At 38.6% G+C, this 16,187-nt stretch overlaps 1 protein-coding gene across 11 annotated transcripts in view; it reads right to left on the minus strand.

Moving 5' to 3' along the window:
* Nucleotides 1-16,187, minus strand: part of unc-5 (netrin receptor unc-5) — a 530,640-nt gene that overhangs the window by 237,501 nt on the left and 276,952 nt on the right. For 2 of the 11 annotated variants that reach the window (XM_087349607.1, XM_087349614.1), the window contains one exon: nt 5,530-5,598. The exons of the other annotated variants lie outside the window; for them this stretch is intronic. The gene's annotated coding sequence lies outside the window, so the exon portion shown is untranslated. The remainder of the gene's footprint in view (nt 1-5,529; nt 5,599-16,187) is intronic. 11 annotated transcript variants of the gene reach the window in all.

Here is a 16,187-nt window from a genome sequence, read left to right on the forward strand (position 1 = left end):
CAACATTCTTAACATGGCTTTCAACTATAACACTACGACCAAACAAGCTATCCACTAAACACCAGCGGGGTTACCTCCACCTGAATTTAGTTTCCGAGTGTCCCGTAAGACAGTAAACCCACAGCAGCACAGTCTTCATATCAACGACATATAAGCGCGTCAGAGGACAATAGCATCTACATGAGAAAATAAAGAATGGGTTTGTGGGTGTAATAGGATATAAAGACAGTTATAGCAAGGGATCATAAGGGCGTGTGATATGAAGTGACTCAGGTATGTTGTGCTGTGTTATATGTAATGACAAAGACTCACGCAACCAAGCCACCGTGAATTCTTCGCCTTTTACACAATGTTCAAAAACAGAAGAAAAGAGTTATCTAGTTGCGGGCCTACAACATGTAGAGATTGGTAACATGGTTATTTTTTTGTCACCGTTGGTAGTACTGATTCGTTACAGTTCGGCGTATCGAGTAGTGCTTACAAGTTAGACAACACTTCCAATCACTCTTCGTAAATAATTCTAAGTGTAAGTAAATATTAGTTTCTACTGTAGAGAAACTTTCTGAACTCCCTGTATTACCTTCTAACCATTTAGAGAGTGAAAAGTTGGAAGCCCAAAGCCATTCTCTTAACAGGATAACCTCTTGACAGTGTCATTCTTCTGCACTTTCATGGCTTAAATCTCTTTAAATTTAATCTGCAAAGCTATACTCTGCAAAGGGGGAAAAAAAATAGGGCAAGGAAATTCTATCAAGGTGAAAAATTTACATGGAACGGTGTTAAAAGCCTATCTAAACAAACGATGCCCGGATCATAAGCGAAGGATATTGAAAGATACACAACACAAATTGTAGGGAACACTTACTTAATGTATGCCTTAGTACGTTTCGTGCGCATGCGCTAATCTTGAGGTTGTTTTTGTCTAGGCAGTTACTGTAATCATGTTTTTAAGAACCACAAATCCCTATAATTCTTCTTAGCCAACATATATTTTCCAAAATATTACGTGTTCATGACAAAAGACGGGCGCTTGTCCGAAACACGTAATTATTCGATAACACGTAGGAAGAGTGTAAAAGAAAAGTGACGGGCGAAGATACACACCGGGTCTCTACACTAGACAGAAATAGGAAACATGCATCAGAACTGAGTGAGTGCGCGGTGGAAACATCTCTGAACTCTGACGCAGCCTTGAAATGGAACTTGCAGAGAATCTATACACAGCAACCGACGGTAAGCGCGTTTTCAAAGCCCTCAGTGAACACGTGTAAATGGGTTTGCCAGACTATTCGTAACACATGAATCGGATACGTCGCAACTCGTGGCACGACCCGATACTAATGCAACGTTAATCAGTGGCGTAATTAGTCACCATTTTGTCCTCTGGCTGTTAGTCAAAGCACACCACAGCCATTATCCAACATTCTATGGAGAAAAAGAATATTACAACAGTACCATATTACAACCACGGGTTAACGCATGCCAGAAACAAGAACAAATAAAGATTAGTTTCGCTGTATAATAGTAATAAAAGTGATATGATTAATACCTACAAAATTAATAGTTACTTTCAGCTATAATTTAGCATAAAAGAGGCCTTGGGATATGTATTTCAATAACAGTTAATAATAACTCGTATAATGGCTGTTATTCAGTAATAAATTGATGAAAAACGTGGTTGTAGAACAAAGGAAAATATCTGACAGAGAATCACATAAAAGAACGCAAAACGAGAGCAAGCGATACTTTTATTGGTTGTCAAATATCATTAAACTTAAAGCACGGATCAACTACACAAGTTGTTTAAGCAGGAGTACAGTGTACAAATTTAAGTCACGCATCCAACTACATGCAGGGAACCACTAGAAATAGGAATGACGAAAATGACAAACCAAGGTTTGTCCAAAAACACAGCACGGCACTGAGAGAACAATGCCCAATAATATAAAAATGGTATAATTTATGTTTGTGTGAGTAAGTATATCACCTGACGTGGGTAAGCGCTAAGGACTTATGTTGTATTATTCAGATCAGCTCACAAAGATGTGGGCGGAATATATGGTTTCCTGATGATAGACGTTAGTTATGGCTATACGTATTCAATGGTCCCCACACACACACACACTTTCAACATTCCTAGAGATGGATGTTTTTAAAATGTATTCTTCCTTGTAGAGCGAAAGACAATGGTTTTGTATGGGTGTGGAGTTTCTTGTGCACCCTGAGGGAAGAACACAGATTTAAGCTGTCTGAGAAGAAAGTTCTGAGAAGAATTTTTGGTCCTATGAACTAAGAAACAACCGGATATCATGCGGAGCTCCATAACTTATGCTCTTTACCAAATATTAATTGGGTAATCAAATCAAACAAGACGAGGGCAATGTTTATAATACATTTGATGAAAATCAGTTCAAAATTAAAATGTAACACATAGACTTACACAGACAGAATGGTGATCTCATTACCCACTTTCTTCCTTGAAAAGGAAAGTTGTCTAAAAAATGTTTTAATCACATTTTTCCGGGCAACAAACAAACAAACAAATATTAAACATCTGAACCAACCGTAGTAAATTTCAGTTCTATCGTCTTTAAAACAGAACCTCTGTATCAATTAAAATTAGAACAAGCAAATTCAGTGGCTGTCTGAAATACTGCAATTATCACGTGGAACACGCAGTTCTAACCGGAGATTCAATCCGGAAACTTTCCTGTCGTTAAGAAATGTCCTGTGTAGTCACATCATCCAAACTCGCAGTAAGACAAACAAACAAACAAACACTCATCTCCTGCCGGGTCCATGTCGTCAACTACACTGTAGACGTAATCTGATAAAACAGCTAGAATGGATGAAAGATCTAGTTACGGTCCGTCGCCAAAGTAACAAAATGTTTCAGTGCTTGTGTCGCTTCGGTTTCCAGATTCCAATAAAGTTTCTACTACACAAACCGGTACTGATACTTCAAATTTAAATACTTGTCTGAATAATAACAAAACAATTGTGTGACTAACAAATAAGCTGACTATTACAAGACTAGTCACGTGCCGGGTCAGAAATAAAGCTTGCGACTCCAAGACGGGGGGCAAAATTACGTGCTGCTAAGTACGGGCTATCGCACACCTCGTGGGGAGATGACGGACGAGAATGGTCGAATGATCATCTGAAGCGGAAAACGGAAGAAGAGTAAAATATGCTCAAATTCCACTTCGTCAACCACAAAAACAGCTCGGAGTCATCCGATATTTATCATTTGCCTCCGTAAGAGAGGGCTCCAAGTACAGAGAGCTCACATTATGTATCGAAAAACATGCAAGTCTATGAGACAGTAAAAACAAAAGAATTACATACTTCCAAATAATAATAATAATAATAATAATAATCCGTGGCGTACAACCCTCTGAGAGCCAAGGCCGACTAGCTGGCGTTCACATGCCTAAGCAGAGGTAAACGATCATCCAACCAGATGCAGGGTGACGTGTGGTCAGCCATTGCTAGTTTTCACAACCGGATTATGCTACCCATTGTAGCTCCCCAATTTCCTCAGGATGCTGGGTTGGCACCGGTCCCATACACTGGTCGAAAGCTCATGAGAAATTTCTTTCCCCGAGACTCGAACCAGCGCGCATTCCGTATCACCGGTCCGAAGCATGATGCCTCAGACCGCGCGGTTAATGTAATATATATAAACTAACGTGAAGAAACTCTTTACAGGTATAAAATAATAACAGACAAGATATTAAATCTGTTCACTTATTAGAAAAAAAATCCTATATTGTCTTAAATATAATTCATCCAGTACTTTACACAATTAAATGACAGAATGAAATTAGGTTTTTGATATTCCACTGCAAGCAATTACTGTTAATAAAATGTAGCAAGAAAAGATTATGAGCTACCTTTTCTCATATTATGACGTTAATTATTCAATTAATGCCCTATCATTTCATTCACCAATTACAATTTTATAAACATACGCGTGTTGAAAGCCAGCGTTTCCGCGGTGAGAAACCAACACAAAGCAACATGATACATTACAAATGTGTTTTGTGTGTTATAATATAAAACATATATCCAAATAAGCATTTTACACTGTCAATTGAAAAGTCAAGTTTTTGTTAACATTAAATAAATATTTACATTTTAAAAACTGGAACTCTTTAATGGAAACAATGTAATTCAAGCAACACCAGGTTTGAACATTTGAACTGTATTCCAATTAGCATTGTCTGTGATCGTATTCTTCCGTAAAATGAGGAATAGGAAATAATTTATTTTACATCTTATAAAGCAGACAAAATGTGAAAGGAAAGAATTGTAACATTCTATAGAGTTATTTCGACTATTCTTCTTGTCAGTCGAAATAACGCGAGCTAAAAATGTAGAGGCCAATTATAAAAAAAATATAATCTGGAAAAAGCACAAAACTTTCAGAACGGCAAGTCTGAAGTCGACTAAAATATTATATTTTAATAACGACAGTCATTTCTTCCTATTTGGTTACTTACCTGGAACCTAATTAGTATAACAATAGACCACATGTCCAATGCCATATATTTTTCAATAGTCTTATGAAAACTTCATTTCTTACTGTGCCCCGGTGGGTATCTTTCGGCATTAAGTTACGTCACCCCTTGTAATCGTGTCTTCCTCCTAACGTGAGCTGGATTTACTTTATGTAATTGTAGGGGAGAGCTGGGTAAAACAGGTCGCCTGGGTAAAGCGAGGAACGTTGTTTCCTGGCTTAGAAACTGCTGCTCCCTTGTGAATTGCAGGCGAACTTCTCAAATAGAGGAGGGTAACTCGGTATTTAGAAAGAATCAACGAAGGACATCTTATTATTCCTAACTACTTGGAAGAAAGTTGTTTTCAACCGTTTCTTTTCATATTTTTGGTTTATCTGATTCTCACTTGACTTCTGTATCAAAGCTAAACCCAACGAACAATTTGATTTCATATTGATGGAGGCAGCAACTCTGAAACGTCGGGTAACCTTGCAAGATTACACGGTGCAACATCCTCGAAGAAGCTAGTCATTTCACTTTAATTTCTTCGAGTGCCAGCTTTAATTCTGGGAGCCAAATGACTGAGCCCCGCGGCTATAAGGAACTGCAGTGAAGACCTAGGATAAAACCCTGCAACTAGAACACAGCACAACAAGGCCCGGTGACGGAACCGAAATGACGCCCTGGACGTGGGGTTGTTAACCCGTGGTCCGCCTACGTGTTTTGAACGGCCAGTGTACATATTTGTAATATTTTATCACTCTACGATCCAAAATAGTTACCTACATCAGAAAACACTCTTTATTGATATCGTAAATAAATAACAGCAGGTCTACTTATAACTGTGAGCGACTGTACAGATTGTCGAACGTCAAATCAAAAACTAAGTACAGGTAGTATGGCGTCTGACAAACAACTGGAGGGTTGAATGGAAATAGAAAAAGAAACACTGATACTCAAAAAGTATTCAAACTAAAGCAGTGCCTGGTGTGTAATGACGGCAGATTACAATGCACAACAATTTTACCTGTTGTCCTTCCTGATTCCTGAATAGTATTTGACGTTCTTTGTAATCTCTCAGAAGCTGATTCCGAATCTGGAATAAAGAATTCTATTTCATGTAAGGTTTTCGTGAAATAAGTAATTTCAATTTCTAATGTTTAGGAATTCAACCACTTTTAAATACTATAACGTTATTCAGATTATACAGAAAAATATCAAAATTTTCTTTACTTCCATTTTAAGCAACATTAAAGATATGAATGGGAAAATAAACCTGTAAAAATTGATCCGGTTCCACACTGTGTAACAGAAACAGAAAATAACACTTATATTTAACGTGTTCGAAACTTTTTTTCCACTTGAGTTCCCCTTATAAGCTCCCCTTTCAAGTTTTCAAGCAACACTGATCCAAATATAGCTGTCTTCGGAATCATCGCCGTGAAAAACTCAAACCCTTCAACACTGATCCATCTATTCGAAATCCATTTCCCCTGGTAGCGATTTTCCATGGTAGAATTCCGATAAACACTGAGTAACATATGAATTTGTTTAAACCACATATCCTAACTTATTAATAAACTGTCGTGGCGCTGTACTCGTTGGGAGTCTGAAAAGGGTTAAGAATCGCCAGGCTCAATTATGAGAAACGAAATATATAAATCAAGGGTGTTTCACAACAGGGTACTGAGGAAAATACATAGACCTAGAACACAGGAAATAATAGAAGGTCGGGAAAAACTGTATAATAATAAGCAGCTTCAATTGTACTCGTCATTATATATTATTAGGATAATCAAATTAAGAAGGAATAATAAAGAAATTCAGTACGAATGGGAGAGATGAAAAATACATACAAAATGTTAAAAAGGCAAACTACACTTGGATTTAGTGCATCTGTTTCCATACACAAATTATCTGTCAAGAAAAAAGTCTTCACAGTTTTAACGACTTCTTCCTAATTACACACGACTACTCAAGCATGGATTTCTAATACTACATCTCAAAATGGCCATGAGCCGGGATAGCTCAGTCAGTATAGTGACTAGCTACGGGCTGGACGACTGGGGTTCGATCCCCGACGGGGGCAGAGGATTTTTCCTCTAGCCTCTGCGTCCAGACCGGCTCTGGGGCCCACCCAGCCCCCTCTACAATCGGTACCGGGGTCCTTTCCCGGGGCTGAAGCCGGCCGGCGCGTGATGCTGATCACTCACCCCCATCTAGTGCCGAGGTCAAGGAAGAGAGAAGCTATACCTCCACTCCCCCCAAACGCCTACATGGCGTGTAGTGGGACAAACTTTACTTTACTTTACTTTTTACATCTTAAAATGGCCAAAGTTTTGTGAACCTCGAAAATAAATAATTTCTTGTACAGAGAGATTTTCCTTAACAGCCAGTTTATAAAAAACAGGCAGATAGACAAGACAGACACAAGTACAGGCAGACCGGGCAATGCACTGGCTAGAGGACACACAACACACATTTTCAGAGACCAAATTTCTTTATTTCCGTTTACATCAACACAGCTGTTTCACTTTGTGTAACATCACCTTTATATTAGACATGGGGCAAGGGGTAAGGTCCAAATTCAGATGCGAAGCAAGTGAGCCAAGTCACTTGATATTCGAGAGGTGTCGCTGGGACGCTATCGGCTCCGAAATGGAAACGCTTAGAAGGACACGTCGGATTTGCATATATATCACGGGCACCAGAGTTCCTGCACACCAGAATAAACGACTATACTTTCATTTAAAATGGCACAATCTTGTCCTTAATAGCTTAGGGCAGCGGGTTCAATTTACATAGAACAGAGAGATGAAGACTTGCCAGCTACTGCTGTCACGTCAAGACGGCTAGAAAAATCCACAGTTAACCGACACGAATATATCACCTCAGTCAGGCTAAGACGACTGTCACCTGGGTTGCAGAAGAAAATTTTTGACCTAGGCAATGCGGAAGAGCACTGTAAAGTGGGGGCCTCTGGACTTTATTAAAAAAATATAATTCTTCAACTCTCATAACGTAGCGTTTTAACGAATAAGTTCAACATGATAAATTTTATCCACAGATTTACTGTAATCAGACTTCTGCTTGGGTCAACACTGTCATTGTCAAGAGTTTTATCCTGATGAACAAACAACAGTCCGGTAGAAATCTGCCAACGTTTCAGAGATGCTTGCTGCCTCTATCATCAGGGCAAGGACTTCTGAAACATCGGTAAACTTCTACCAGACTACACGCGGCAACGACACAGAAAGACAGCCATCTTCAATCTACATTTGATCTGTGGGTACGAAACAAGATCATCACGCTCTGCGCCATATCAGATGAACGTGAGTTCGCATTACTTTCCCACCTTTTGTCAGTATAAAGACTCTTGCTATAGTCAGTACAGAACGTCCGGTGTTCGATTTCGGACAGGACAGGATTTCTATCTTCCCGCCACGTCCAGATCGGCTTCCTATACAGTAGGTACCGGGGTTCTAGCCGGGGTGTGAAGCTAACCACTCACTTCCATCTTGTACCCAGAATAAAAATTCATGGAGACACATTTTTGTTATTTATTTTCTTTCTACTAGAACATGAGAATTTTGAATAAGCCCCCTTATCAGAAACATACGTCTTTCGTGTATAAATCAATGCTGTAGGTAGTATCTCCATACTGACAGAATATTTCAAGTTTTCTTGCGTTCAGAGATTTCTAAGGAACAGCGCCATACAAACTCCACTCTTTCATATTAAACGATTAATCACTTGTGTACTTAACAGAAAGTCTCAAGTCTACAAGCCAATTACTGCTGGTAGACAATTATGAAGACAGATGACACGATTGCTTTTAATTTTGTCTAGATACCGACGTCCTCGTCTAATAAAGAACACGACTTTCAACCGACCACATAACGATTCTACATACCTGTAAGGCAAGAAGAATAATTTACATAATATTCTCTGTCTTAATAAATGCAGAACACGTGTACTAGCAAAGACCAAGTGAATGGATGCTAGTAAGTACTTCAGCTTGAGACGAAAGTGCTTCAACGACATTTTAATACGCCTAAGGCTTACGTTGAAAACAGCTCTCACATTTCTCAGAAACTCTTCAACCTAAATGTTATTAAGTATACGTAGTATATAATTTACCTGAACCAATCCAATGAAGCGGGGTTTATATTGAACAGCTAACAATCACTCAGCTGGTTAAAAGAATTCTAGACCTTTATAAAACCCGATGGTTCATTACAGTGTCCACAAGAGCCCGACATTGATCCAAATTCTGCATCCAGTCCACATCTTTACATTCTATTTCCTAAGATCCATTTTAGTATTATCTCCCCATCTACGACTAGGTCGACTTCATTCAGACTTCCTGACTAAAAGTTTCTACACATTTCTCACATCACTTTTAAGCTTAGTTTTCTCTGCGTTTACTTCTATACCAACTTCTTTACAAGCATCTAACAACGATTCTACATTTTTATTACTGATATATACGTTCTCAGGGGAATAAAATCCATCATCGGCATACAAACTCTTCGTTTCCTATTCTAAGCAATACTGAAACGCAATTATTAAAAACAACTCTTGTTTCAAACCATTCTGAATAGGAAATTTCATCAGACGTGTTTAAATATGCGGAATACACTTTTGATTTACACACATTTTAAAGAGTCCATCCAGCTTAATTGGTTCATGGAATTCAATTAGAAGAAAATAGAACACTTCCTTCATAACTAAATCAAACGTTTATCCAAAGTCTATATAAATGGCTTATGTTGAGTTTAATGAGTAGTAAGTCTACATCACATTCAATATGAATATCTTTTGGGTCGCTGTGCTGTGTAGTCTGGTAGAAGTTCACCGACGTTTCAGAAGTACCTGCTGCTTCCAACATAAGAAAGCCCTGATGATGGAAGCAGCAAGTACCTCCGAAACCTTCTATCAGACTTCACGGTAAATAACCTTGAAGACAGCAAAGTTCATACATGTCGCCGTGAGAACCAAAAATCTCACACAATAAGAATGTGGGATAGTATGAAATACAATTGAGATCCAGGATAAGTACACACAAACATTCTACCTGACTAAAAGGCCAAATTAATTCAAAACACGTACTTGGCCGGATGCAAGGGCAATTCCAGTCAGACTCTTCGTCTCCTGGCTTCCGGTAATCAAAGACTATAGGCCTAAGTTTACCTGAAAACTATCGATACACGTATGAAAAAAAAAGATTACAACGAATTCCAAATTAAAATCCAGACGTGTGTAACCGGGGGCTCGCACGAGCCCGTTGATAATTTTGTTCATTTTGTCTGACCCCTTGGCACAGAACATATAAGATACCTAGGCGATACATCAGTATCAAAATATCGATACACATATATCCACATATCGATACATTTGCCTGTCCCTTCTTCAAAATTCCAAAATGAATAAGAAAATACAGTAAGCCCCTTGTTAAACTGGAGTCACACCGCTGATCAAATCATATTTAAACAGTATGAAAAAAACATTCCTAAACTTTGCGACTCTAACTTTATATTCTATCCATACACAAGACTAGACGTTAATCTTTAAAGGGAATGTTTGACTAAAAATGCCTGTTTCCGTATGTGATGAGAATTAGATGTTCTTGAGGTACGTTGTGAGTGTTGTGAGTATTGTGGGTGAAGGAAATATTTCCTGAACCCCAAATATGCATGAAATTTAAACTGTTCAGCCTATCTGAAACGTAGCAAGCTAATATAATTATTTTTAATCCTCGTAAGTGTTAGACTGAGTCTACCACCTCCATGCGGCAGAGTCCTCCTAGAGAAGCTAATACTCACAACAAGCTCGTCAAGAAATTTCCCGCCTTATACAGCTTTAAGTTTTATGAAACAATTCACAACAGACCCTCCACTGATCAAAAACCTAAGCCAGATAAATTTTGTCCAAAACCTCATATATTATATCCTTAATATCAATTTAAATATTAACTTCGCACCTATAAGACATATCACACATGGTATTGTACCTTCAGGTTTCCCGAATAAATACTTTGCTTGCTACATTCCGCGCCAATCATGTCATCGTCATAATATTATTTGGTAAATGTACAAATTATGTACCTCAGAGGATGATTTTAGGTTCTCACGGAGGATAGTACAAAGATAGCTGTCTTGTGGGTTGTAGCACCGTGTAGTCTGGTAGACGTTAAACAACGTTTTAGAGGTTAATCGCCATCACCATTATCAGGAAGATCGCCCTGTTGATGCAGGCAGTAAGGACTTCTGGCCTGAAGCTTCGATGATGCGTACCTGCAGTTAAAACTTTATAACTGTAAACCAGTAACAATAAAGTGTGACAGCCAAGGTATCCGTCCAGGTCCGTGGCGCTTTTAAACATACAGTATCAAAGTAAGTTTTTAAAATGAGGGGGTTTTGGCCCTCACGCCCAACTTTTACAGCCGCAATTAATTTGTGCAGGACACGATAAAGCGTGTCTGATTTGACTGCTACATAAAAGATCAATTACGAAAAAATATTTTCATATTTTTGTAGAGGATTGTTATGGACGGTAGTTTGCTGTGCAAATATCGGTTTAAGCACGAAACATGACATCGCCTATCTCGACTCAGTTCATGTGACCTCATAGTGGCTTCAGATATTACAGGAAACGACGCGGGGCCTTCATTCTGAAAACCGCATGCATCAAATCTAATGGCTCTACATATTTTGCCCTGACATTGCCTTTCCATCCTGTTGGATCCCTGAAAAGGAGGATACAGCTTGATAATTCATTTAAAAACGAGCCTTATACTTAAATCTACTGAGAATTTTTGCAGCCAAAGCTTTGCTCCAATCAGTCGATTGACTGACAATATAAATAACTAAAAAATCATCTGTTAACATCTAAAATTATTTAGTGACGATTTCTGACAGTTCAGTGAATGACAGCTTTACCAAGAGAAACTGCAGCTTAAGTTCTGGTCCATACCTTATTCGTTCTCTGCGAAACTTTATAGCCTACATAATAAACTAATTGACCTTCTTTCATTGTTTCACACAACTAACCTTACTTCAGACTGTAAAGGATTCTGCGAAACGAATGACTTCAAAACATAAAAATAACGTAAAATATAAAAAGAGAAGAAATAACTTTTCTCATTTCCAAAAGTGTAATGAAATCTGCGACATGATTAATGACTGCAAATTAAGTTCAAAAATGATGCAGACTTCCGTAAGATGAAGTAGAAACGGTGAAGCACAGTGAAGGCAGATAACTTTCTTTCCAAAAGCCTCTAAGGCATATAAAAGGATCTGCTGAGGGCTAAATGTAATTAAAGGAAGGCTTTTGATAGTGCTAAGTCCTCTCCCAGGAGTTTAAGGAGAAACGAGTTCTGCAAAAGTGCAAAAATAAAAAAAAGTACTGACAGTGAGTACTTGTACCACAGCGTGTACAGGACTCTAGTAAAAGAAACTACAAAATCAATTATAATTTAACAATAATTGAAACCAATTTGGCCTCTCTATTCTAATTTATGTTTTTGGTTGCAAGTACAGTGCGGACTATTTGTTCCTCTAGTAAGGTATCTCTGTGCTTAATTAAACACCAAATCATAAGGATGTATGGAAAAGTGGTGGCAAAGGTCCATGTATTCTTAACCTTCGTACTGGGCAGTCAGCTTCAAACTATGGCGACTCTACCCAAAATAAAAGATCCCCAAATGCCCGCTGAAGTCCCAAAGTCGGCATGGACTCGGTAAAAAATTACAGCCATCCCGTTACGCGCCATGTAAACGCAAAGGGGAGAGGTGGTATCGCTTCTACTCATTCTTGACGTCGGCATTAGATAAGGGTGAGTGGTTAGGGTCACGCCCCGGCCGAGCTTTACCCCCGGGAAGGGACCCTGGTACCTATTGGATAGGAGGATGGGTGAGCCCCAGAGCCGGTTTGAACGCAAACGCTAGAGGAAAAGTCCTCTGCCCACGTCGGGGAACGAACCCCGGTAGTCCAGCCCGTAGTCATCGTTATCCCGACTGAGCTAAGATAAAAATAAGTCATTGACCCTATCATAAATCGAACCCTGGTCGATATGAGCTTAGGGACAAAACGAAAGTTGCTAAGATTGATGGGTGATATGGGGAGTAATTAATTTCACTATCAAATGTTGAATAATTCAGAAGAAAAATAAATTGATTTTCTGCATTTTTATTCGTGTTCCGTTCAATAATAGTACAATAAAGCTTGTAATTTCGAATATTTGACATATAAATGGAAACAGGGTTGTCCACTTCATTACGAAACTGGACGTCTGTAATAAAATTTCCAAAATATTTATCCAAAAAGACTTACCTACAACCCCAAAATGTGCACTAAAATGGAAATTTCCAGTCTAACTTCAATTAAATTGACATAATTCGCTAAAACAGAAAACGCAAGTGTAAAAATACAATACCAAAAAGCCACATGATCAGAACTACATAAATGCACACACAATTCCAGACATAAAAATATTCTTACGGAAAGAAAGCTATGATTTTATGAGAATCAATCAAGTTTATATCACTGTTTTCTTACCAACTCTCTCATCTCAAAGAAAATAAATCCTAAAATAACAAACTTGTTTCCCTCTAGGGTGAGAGGACACGAAAAAGAAACTTAAGAGGAATGCAATAAATTGTGTTGGCAAGCGTGCGCATGCTCTGTGTGTGTTTGTCTTTCAAAGAGTTTGGGATCACCCCAACTTCAAACTCACCCTTCCATTCCTGCAAACGTCTTTTAAATTCAAATTAGCGTGACATTCAACATTAGGGCGCAGAAACGTTTGTAGACTGACTTTCATTGTGGAAATAAATCATATTCCACGTTGATATGGATTAAGTTACCTCGGGCCAGTTCTTAAAAACTGTTGATTTAAAGCAAAGAACTGTAATTCAGCAAGTCGTATCCTTTAGAAACTAAAAGACAACTGTCTTGATTATAATAAAAATCCTTTGTGTACCAAGATAATATGGCTTGGGCCCAAAAGATTATCTTAGCAAACAACTTTGAAAAGTTTAGATTGCAGCCTAATAACGATTTCTGAACTGAGTAATAATTAATAAAAAAAATTTAGAATATATTACTTTCCTAATTTAAATAAATCAGTTTTCCTACATGCCATATGACATACTGCGTCTCTCTCTTTATCATTGAACCAGATTAATATTATAAATGCATGTAAATGAAGATTATTCTGATACTACTGCTGCTGCTGCTGATAATGTTTTACATGCACAGATGTGGACTTTTATAAATTGATATTTCTTCAGTCGGTTTTATCAGACCTCTGACCCGAGCAACAAACAATTACATTATACAAATTTTAAAAATAACAAAGAAAATATTTCAACAAATTCATTTTTAATAAAATGACGATTACGTGTGGGGGAAATGAGAAATATATACAACATTTTAAACGTGCGCGTAATATAATCGATTTTAAATAAACAGGATACTGAGTGGATTCGTCTAGCTCAGGATGGACCAAATGGATGGCCATAGTAAACACTTTAATGAACTGTTTCCACAAAATACGCGTGTCTTATCGATAAGCTGAGGGATTACGGCGTCCCAAGACGTACTCTTCCATTGAATTACGACACGACAGCAACGTTCAAATACGTCCTTTTTCCTCCTCTTGTTATCCGGAGACTGGAAAATGGAGTATCCACAGCAAGTTTATGATATATAACTTTTTAAAAATATCTGATATCGCTACTTTCTAGACAAAATTTAAGTTTCTAACGCGGCGAATAAGAAGACTTATGTCTTCTGGGATGTTGCGCCGTGTCTGTTAGAAATTTACCGACGTATCAGAGGTTCATGCTTAATACCACCCAGTCTTGTTTATATTAAATAAAAGGTCCTTTAATTCTGAGTCTTCCCTGATGCCTCAAAACTGAACTTTTCACAAGTATAACCATGCCATTATTATACCAAGCACAACCAACGAATAGGATAGCGGCATTTACCTACAGGCTCCATGAAACGTAAGGGGGTGGAATATGCCTTCGAGATTCTTTTATGAGAGGACTTTGCTAGTGTAAGGGACCCGTACGTGTTTGTGAGGCATCCTGGGGGCCATATTGTGAAATTGTTACTTTGTGGCCATCACGTATTTACAAGCCTGAGTCACTTCAGTTTTCACTATAAAATGTAGTAATTTTCAAACCAATGGGAGACGGTCAACCCCGACAGGATTGATGAAGAAAGAATCCACAGACTAACATCACTACAAAAAACGTCGCATCCCTGCTTCATATTCGGGAGATCCCGGTCTCAAATCTCGGCTTGGAGACTGGCATCCTGCCTAAATATTATCGTGGTTTGTCTCAGTCACTCCAGGCAAATTCCGGGATAACATCTTGATATAGGCGACGACCGCTACCTTCCAAGTATTTTCAAATAATTATTTATTAATTATTGCACCATCTGACAAGAAACCGCAAAAATGTAAACGAGGTCTCATTTTCTTATAAATAGTTTCCTCACGTAGAGAACATATACTACACATTTTGCATTTTATCTCAAAACCCCAGACCTTTAATTAATTTTACAGCGCTCTGTAACTGAAGAATGAATAATATTCTTTACACTTTTTTGTAACATGACGTAATATGATATCAGGCCCATTAGCCAACTTATTACAAACATGCCTGATAAATTTCTTCTAAAAATTGTTTCAATGCCCACGAAAAGACAAAGCGTCTATTTTGTTTTCACTCCAACTTTGAGTCTTCGAATCTCCCGGCACTCCAGTAGCTGGAACAAAGAATCCTATTCTTAGTGTACATTTTTTTTGTCATCTATGAAAGGTGGCGTGGTTGAAGGGCTAACTACAACCTCCAATCCCTTATAAATTATCCACATGACAAACTTAAGAACTGAAGACAAAGTTTTCTTTCTTGCACGCTGAAAAAGTTCCCAAGAATTGGCACAGCATTCTTTCTCCCCTGCCTGTCATTATGATACGTTCACAGCAGCACCGTAACAAAATGAGTCTGCAAGAACTCCAGCATCTTAAACTACGAGGGTCGCTCATTAAGTAATGCCCCACATTTTTTTCCTCAGAACATATTTATTCAAGATGGCTCAAATTTAGTGACAATATAAATAAATGTGTCCTTTACACATACTATTTTTCCACATAGTCCCCATCAACTTGTACGGTTTTACGCCAGCGTGGAACAAGTGCATGCATGCCTTGCCGGTACCAGCTCTTGTCCTGTGCACGTAGCCATGTCCTCACTGCTTGAATAACGCTCTCGTCATCTTCAAACCTTGTTCCGCGGATAGCATCTTTAAGTGGCCCAAAGAGATGGAGTCGGAGGGTGGCTGGGGCAGCACCGTTCAACCAAATTTGGTGATTTCTTCCCGGGTTCTCGGACTTGTGTGAGGGCGTGCATTGTCATGCAGGAGCAAAATTTCTGCTGGATGCTTGTGAGGCCGAACTCGTCGGAAACGCTTCTTGAGGGTTTCCAGGGTCATAATGTACGCGTCTGAATTGATGGTCGCACCTCTTGGCATCACATCCACAAGAATGACCCCATCACTGTCCCAAAAGACAGTCATCATGACTTATCCGGCGGAGGGAGTTGACTTGAATTTCTTCTTTCTCGGTGATAGAGGATGATGCCACTCCATTGACTGCCTTTTTGTCTCC

The sequence above is a fragment of the Zootermopsis nevadensis genome, unplaced genomic scaffold (assembly GCF_977971745.1).
Source record: "Zootermopsis nevadensis isolate Lab colony 2312 unplaced genomic scaffold, Znev_1.0 Znev_ptg000016l, whole genome shotgun sequence".
Classification (NCBI taxonomy): domain Eukaryota; kingdom Metazoa; phylum Arthropoda; class Insecta; order Blattodea; family Termopsidae; genus Zootermopsis; species Zootermopsis nevadensis.